We start from the raw sequence: 8,235 nt of genomic DNA on the forward strand, positions 1-8,235 counted from the left end.
CCCAGAGCCAAGCTGCCCCGTTTGCAGCACCTTGTTCTCGGGATGGTCGGGCTCATTGGTGTCTTCTGTTACTGTGGAAACAGGGAGTTTTACCAGCTCACTCCCGGCCAGACTCTGTGGTTTGGATGCTAGGCTGTCCCATGCTGAGTTAGATCCCCAGCAATGTTGACATGGTAGGTAGGGAGACTTGAGAGCACATACCCTTCACACACCAGACACACGCATGTGTACACACGTGTACTTTAGGTCCAGGAGACGCAGCAGCTAGAGACAGACAGGCTGATCCCTGCTACAGGATCCTTGGCCTTATGACCCCTTCAGCCTGGGGTGCTTACTGCTCTGTTCTTGGAAGCCTTCTTGTTCTCCTTCCGCCCAGTGTCACCTGCTCAGATAAGTCTTCCTTCATCACTGGGCCTCTACACTTTCCTTTTCATTTCTGGGCTTCTCATTGCAGATACAAATCCTTTTTTATGTTTTTAATGTAGTAAATTGTTTTAGTCTTTGTCTCCCCCTCCAAATTTATCCAACTCCAAAAAGGTAGAAACCACGTCTGTCTGGTTTGTCCACTATCTCCCCACCATCCAAACAGGGTCTGGCTTATGTGTGAGGCACAAATATCTACCTGGTGAGCAGGTATACTAGCAGGTCTATCTCTGTCTCTGTCTACTGTTTATTTATTATTTGTATGTGTATGGGTGTTTGGGGCCATGTGTATGTCTGAACACCACGTGCATGCAGTGGCCATGGAGACCAGAAGAGGGCATTAGATCATCTGGAGCTAGAGTGACAGATGGTTGTGAGCCACCACGTGGGTGCTGGGCACCAAACCCAGGCCCCAGGGAAGAGCAACAATTGCTCTTCAACCTCAGAATCATCTCTCTACCCTTCCCCCACACTCCTGACATCAAATATGTTGTTGTTTTTTTTTTCCACACTAACAACCAGTTCTTCAGCCCTATAGACACTAACTGGGTCCCCAATAATTTGATTCTGTTACAACACTAACTGCTTGCTTGGGGCTGAACTTGGATCCTCTGGAAGAGCAGTGAGCTCTTTTACTCAGTGAGCCATCTCTCTAGCTGTTCTTGGACTGATTGAAAGTGGGGAGGGGAGTGAGCACACACATTCACTGCTCTCCGCTCCTTGGCTATCAATTTGAGTGGCTGTCTCAAGCCCTGGCTACTGGGACTTGAGCTGTGAGTCAGAATCCCCGCCTTCTCCCCTAAGTTGCTTGAGTGAAAGACTTTTGTGTTTGTTTTGCTTTTTCTTTAATTACAGCAAGAGGAACAGAAACTAAGACACTCTTCCCTTGTCCTACCCTGGAGCAAAAGGTCAAAGGGCACACTGAAGGGATTGGAAAGATGGCTCAGCAGGGAAGAGCACATACCTGTAGCCAGAGTTCAATTCCCAGCACCCACAGCAGGTGGCTCACAACCAACTTCACCTCTGAGGACAGGATGCCTTTAGCTTCCATGGACACTATTGTACACACACACACACACACACACACACACACACACACACACACACTGTCTAATGTAAAATCCTTTCAACTCTCAGGTAAAACCTTTAAGACGTATTAACAAGCCAGGCAAGGTGGCATATGGCTTTAGTCCCAGCACCTGAAAGGCAGAGGCAGGAGGATTTCTGTAGGTAGTTTCTCTGTGTGCCAGTAGCCACTTCCCAAATAACCACTCAGAGACTTATTAGTTATAGATGCTCAGCCAATAGCTCAGGTTTATTACTAACTAGCTCTTACAACTTAAATCAACAGATTTCTATCCATGTACATTCTGCCACGTGGCTCATGGCTTATTACCTTATTTTCTATATGTCCTGTTTCCTCAGCAGCTGGCTGGCATCTCCTCTCACTCTACCCTTCTTCATCCCAGCATTCTCAGTTTGATTGTCCCGCCTAACCTTATCCTATGTTGCTATAGGCCAATCAGCTTCTTTATTAACCAATGGGAGTAATACATATTCACAGTGTACAAAAGGATTATTCCACAGCACCTAAGGCTCTGGGCACATCAGCACATCAGTACTCAGTAGCACACACACACAATTTTTTTTTTCAGAGACAGAGTTTCTCTTTGTAACTGCCCTGGCTGTCCTGGAACTCACTCTGTAGATCAGGCTGGCCTCAAACTCACAGAGATCCACCTGCCTCTGCCTCCCAGGTACTGGGATGAAAGGGATACACCACCATGCCCGGCTAAAACCAATTATCTTGCTCTCAGAGGTAAGAACTGTGTTTGGCATCAACACACCCATCACTCAAAGTTGTATGTTTTATAAACCTGAGGCCAGGAGATCAAGGCCAGGTGCATATTTATCAGGTCCTGAGATCACAGGCTGGATTAATATCCCAGATGTAACAGGAGTGAGTTCACACCTCAGTACCAGGATCTTAGAGATGAGAACTGATTTTCAAGGTCGTTGGGTCATTCAGTTTCCCCGCTCCACTTGGTCTTATAGATCTCTTAGGAAGAAGTCAGATGCTGCAGCGTTTAGTGAGTTTGACACTTTGGAGAAAAGAGACAAGCTCCCGTTGGAAGTCACGCGACACTGTCCACACCCGCTGACAGGCAGTTTGGTGCAAACATGGGAACCACTGGCAGCAAGTACAACAGGTGTTCAGAGGCTGAAGTCTCTGCTAACAGAGATAACCTCTGGGTAAAGTCCACTGAACTGGTCTCTTTAAACCTGCCGTACAGGGCCGTTGAGATGGCTCAGAGGGTAAAGGCAGCTTGCAGCCTGATGACCTGAGTTCAAGTCCCGGGACCCACATGGTGGGAACAGTGAATCTCCATCAAGTTGTCCTCTGATCCCACATGCATGCCACAGTATGTGCCGAACAATAATGAAATATTTTCTTAGATGTTGTACATTTTGTTTTCTGTGATTTGGGGGTGTGGTAGTGGCACCGGGATGTTACCCTGCCTGAAAAGTGGGTGTCCATCTACTTCAAGTAGGAAGAGGAGTCACTTCACTCATCAAAGAACTTTCAGTTTAGGAGGGAAAGTTCTAGCAAGTGAGGTTAATAACTGTTTTAGAGGCATGATGGCCTCAGGGCAGCCTGTCAGGAACTGCCCACTTCCCCGCCCCAACAACTTGTCAGTACCACCCCTCAACGCCCCAACACTTGTGCTGATGTGCTGGGTGGCATTTGACCAGCCTGAAGAGTGACAGTCTTCAGAGGAAGGATGGGCAGGGGTTGCTTCCCCTCCTCACTGTTTGATGAGAAACTCACCTTTAGTATCCACAAACTCTGGGTGAGGCAGATAATATTTCTGTGTTTTGGGGTTTGGTTTTGTTGTTGTTTTGATGAATAATTATAACTCAGAGAGGTAAGATTTTTTTCCCCAATGTAATATTTTTATTAATTATTTGGCAATTTCTTATAATACACCATGGTCACACTCACTTTCCATTCCTCCTAGATCCATCTTCCCACCCTTGTGTGCCACCCCACCCCCGCCCAGTAAATTAAAAGAAAAAGAAAATACACAAAGTCCAATTTGTGTTGCCCATATACTCAATGGAGTACGGTCAAACTCGCAGTGACTAACCCCTTAAAGATAACTGAGTCCTCCCCCCACCCTACCCCCACAAAAAGCCACCAACTATGAAGTATAATAGAATATTATTTTAAGATGTGTTACTGTTGTTTATGTTCCATTTGTTTAACTCTGTGAAGCTGTGTAACTGTGCCTGTCTAAAACACCTGATGGTCTAATAAAGAACTCGCCATTAGCAAGGAAGGAGAAAGGACAGGCAGGGCTGGCAGGCAGAGAGAATATATAGAGGAAGAAATCTGGGAGAAAAGGATCAAGAATAAGCCAGAGAAAGGGAGGACATCAGAGACCAGCCACCCGGCTACACAATCAGCAAGCCATGGCATAAGAGTAAGATTTATGGAAGTAAGAGAAGGGGAAAAGCCCAGAGGCAAAAGGTAGATGGGATAATTTAAGATAAGGAAAGCTGGCTAGAAACTAAGCCAAGTCAAAGCTGGGCATTCATAAGTAATAATAAGCCTCTGTGAGTAAGTTTATTTGGGAGCTAGTTGGCAGGCCCCCCAAAAGACCAAAAACCCCTAACAACATTATGGCGCCCAACATGGGGCATGAGCCTATGACCCAGAGATTAAGAGTTTCATGTTCTGCCAACTGAGCTAGCCAGGCATTTTCTGATGGCAAAGGGTTACCTTGTCTGTCCTTTGTTGAGCTACATTCATCAGTCCAATGCCATCTTTTGTCACACCTTCTGCACACTCAAAATGCTAGAGCCTTCTGTTTTAATTATTTCTATAATAAACATTATTTCTTGGAGCAATTTGCCTATACCCCCTTTTCAAATGACCTTGTCTACCACAATTAAAACACCTAACATTTTGATTTTTCTTCATATTTTAGAAAGCAGTACTCCTATCCAAGTATTATCATTATAAGTATGGGGGCCAATATCAATTATATATCTCATCCATTCTTCTATGGGTGCTGATCTTGCCCTTGAAGGCCTAATCACCCTTTTACATTTCACATTAGCATTTTCAAAAAGCCAAAGATTATATTAAAATTTGTCTAGTGTTTGGATCAGATACCATTCTATTTACAGCTGATGATCTGCGCAAGAAATCAATGAAAGCTTCTTTTGGGCCTTGTATAATTTTAGTAAATGATTCAGTCCTCTTTCCTGATTTGTCAACCCTGTCCCAAGCATTCAAAGCTGCTATATGACATAGAACCAGGGTGTTATCATCCAACATGCACTGTCTTTGCAAATCAGCATACTGATCCTCACCAAGGATTTGGTCTTGGGAAATATCATGACCTCTAGCCCTACCTTGTTGTTCCAGGTCCCTGGCTTCCTCTTTCCACCAAGTTCTCCATTGTAATAGAGGACCAGCTTCTAATACTGCTGAAGCTAAATCCTTCCAGTCTTGTGGAATAATTCTATTCTTAGTTGTCCATGAATTTAACATCTGTCTTACAAAGGGTGAATGCACACTACTGCTTTCTTAACTCTCTTTAAGTTTAACATATCTACAGGATTCTAATTAATTTCTGCATAGCCTTGGGTATGCATATTATCTGGTGGTGATTGTTGAACAGTAACTAGATATATTAAAGTTGGTGTTCTAATAATCTTAGGCTGTTCTTCTCCAGTTTCACAATGCAATGGAGTGGCAAATTCTGCTCTAAATTCCTCTGTGTCTGAACATTTTATTTTATTTTTTTATTATTATTATTATTATTATTTTGGATTTTCGAGACAGGGTTTCTCTGCGTAGCTTTGCGCCTTTTCCTGGAGCTCACTTGGTAGCCCAGGCTGGCCTCGAACTCACAGAGATCCGCCTGGCTCTGCCTCCCGAGTGCTGGGATTAAAGGCGTGCGCCACCACCGCCCGGCTTGTTTTTTTATTAGTATATCTTTCTAAGGCCTGCATTCTACTAATCAGCTTGTTATATTTAGCACAAAAAAACTACCAAGGCTATTATTGGTAAGATATTAATTACCATACTGATAACAAGTTTATTAGTATTATATCAATGTAAGTTAAATCATCAGTCTTCCCATGTTCTGCTTCTAACTTCAAGCCTTCTGAGGTAGCAGTATAGAGAGCCCTAGCACCCTGCATGGTTGTGTTTCCCATTTTTAACACAGAAAAGAAAATTCTTTTCAATGTTATTTAATTCTCTCCTACTCTCCTAAAGGATTTCCCAAGTCTCTTATCAATTCTGTTCATTTCTCTGGGCAAGCAGCAGCCCATTGCTAGCATGCAGAAGTTCAAATGGCAGATGTAGCAGAGCCGGCTGGCAGAGAGCTCCAAAGGGCAAATGCAGCAAAGCCAGCTGGAGTAACCCCTTTTTCTGTGTGGTTCTACCACCCACTGGTGCTCCAATTGTTGTCCTTTTAAAAAACGGTTGCTGCCTTTTAAGCCACAGCTGTCTGAATCAGCAACTGCAACTCCATTGATACCACCAGTGGTCAGGCCGCAAGGGCTGTAGCTGGAGGGAAATCTGTTCCCTCTGGTTCCAACTCTTGCAAAGCTATGAAGGGAACTTAACTAAACCTCTCTCCCTCTAAAGAACTCAAGATTCAAAAGTTAATGTGGAATTCTGCTCTTCAGAGAGGCTGAATAGCAAGTAGTTCATCTCCTCTCCTTGCTCACATCCTCCAAAAAGCTCCTTTTCACCTGTCTCCTCCCTACCACTTCCTATCAGCCAGCTGCTGACACAGCCTCCTGACCACAGGTGAATTTTATTTAATCAAACACATCTTTGAATCATTAAACAAACATTCCTCTTGTACATTATAATATACTTCCCAGGGTGCCCAGAAGAGATGCTACCAACGGTGACGGAGTAATTTTTGGGAAAAGAATCTAAGTACACCAAGCTCTTTGTCCATCTACTTTATTCCTCTGGGATAAAATCCTATCTGCATAGCTTCAGTTCTGTCCTGACATTCAGTTCCTCTGTCCCTTCTTTTACTGACCCCTCACAGCTCTAGTAATAACTAAGCCCTTATGCCTTCAACCTCATCTTCATCTCCTGTTCCTTTGTCCTTCGCTCCTTCCTAGCTGCTTACTCCTGGCTCTCAGAAAACTCTACAAGAGATCTGCTTTACCCTCTGCTCAAGCTCTCTTTTCCTCTCTTCTCCCTGGCCACGCGGTTCTGTCTCTGCTGTTCCTGCCTCACCCTTCATTCTTCCTCTCCTCTCTCTGGCCATGAGGTTCTGTGTCTCTGGAATTCTGCTCCAGTCCTTACTGCAACTGGTTATGCAAAAAGCCCTATTGTTCTCAGTCCATTGCTCTGGAATGCCACTAGGCTTGAAGGCAAGGGATGGTATGAGCTTCATTTGCACAAGAAGCAAAACTATGCATCTACAGCCTGCTTGTCTCCTAGGCTCAGTAGGGGAGTTAGTTATCTAGAAGTTCAGCAGGTCTGAGGAGCTGAACTGTTTGCCAAATGGTCTGGGAATATTTGGGCATGCAAGAATTTCATAGCAGAAGATAGCTGAAATACTAAAAACTGGATAGCACCAAATAGTCCATGGTAAATGGCTTTCCTTTTGCAGACCCTTGGCTGGTCAAAGTATAGCTTTAATATACGCTGAATCTCTATAATATATTCTTGTGGTCCACAAGACATTCCAGAGCATAAACAAAAGCAACACACCTTGAAATAATAATCTACAACAGTGAAGAGCTATACTTCAACATCTTTGTCACAATTTTTAAGGACTCTCTTCAATAGCTTCCTGTCTAGAGTGTTTCTTTGGGGGGGGGGTTGTCACAGAGGCCCCTCATTCAGTGTCTCTCATTCTCAGTTAGGAATCTGCAGTCATCGATATCACTGTGAAAGAAGCGTCCTTGTCCATGGCGCTCTGTGGCAGCATGGAACACTGACTGACCTCCCATGGTCTCTGGCAGCAACGTGGACTGCAGATCGACTTTTCTTTGGGCAGCCAACTCACAAAATACGACATGGAGACTTATTATTTATGAAAGCCCTGTCTTAGCTTAGGCTTATAACTCTTATAACTTAAACTAATCCATTTATATTAATCTATGTTTTGCCTCATGGCCTTTTAACCTCTCTTGCATCTTTCACCTCGTTTCCTCTCCATGTCCTCAGGCTGGCATCTCTCCTGCACCTAGATTCATCTCTTCTTCCCTCTCTGCCCAGAAATGCTGCCTAATCTCTTCCTGCCTAGCTTTTGGCCATTCAGCTCTTTATTAAACTAAGCAGAAGGTGCCTTGGCAAAGACACAGCTTCACAGTGCACAAACAAATCTTCACACTGTGGACCATGGACCTCAACATGGTTTCCAGTAGCAGCACAGATCACAAACGCCAACAAGGTCTCCTGTGGCAGCCCTGATCATGAATATCAGCATGGTTTCTGTCCCAGCACTGATTGTGGTGATATTGTGTTCCCCAAAATATTGTGCACCCTAATAAACTTATCTGGGGTCAGAGAACAGAACAGCCACTAGATATAGAGGCCAGAAAATGGTGGCACACACGCCTTTAATCCTATCACTTGGGAGGCAGAGATCCATTCGGATCTCTGTGAGTTTAAAGCCACACTGGAAACAGTCAGGCATGGTGACTCACACCTTTAATCCCAGGAAGTGATGGCAAAAAGCAGAAAGGTATATAAGACATGAGGACCAGGAACTAGATATGGTTAGGCTTTTGAGCAGCACAGTTCAGCTGAGAGGCATC

This window comes from Peromyscus leucopus, chromosome 1, assembly GCF_004664715.2.
Source record: "Peromyscus leucopus breed LL Stock chromosome 1, UCI_PerLeu_2.1, whole genome shotgun sequence".
In the NCBI taxonomy this organism is placed as follows: Eukaryota; Metazoa; Chordata; class Mammalia; order Rodentia; family Cricetidae; genus Peromyscus; species Peromyscus leucopus.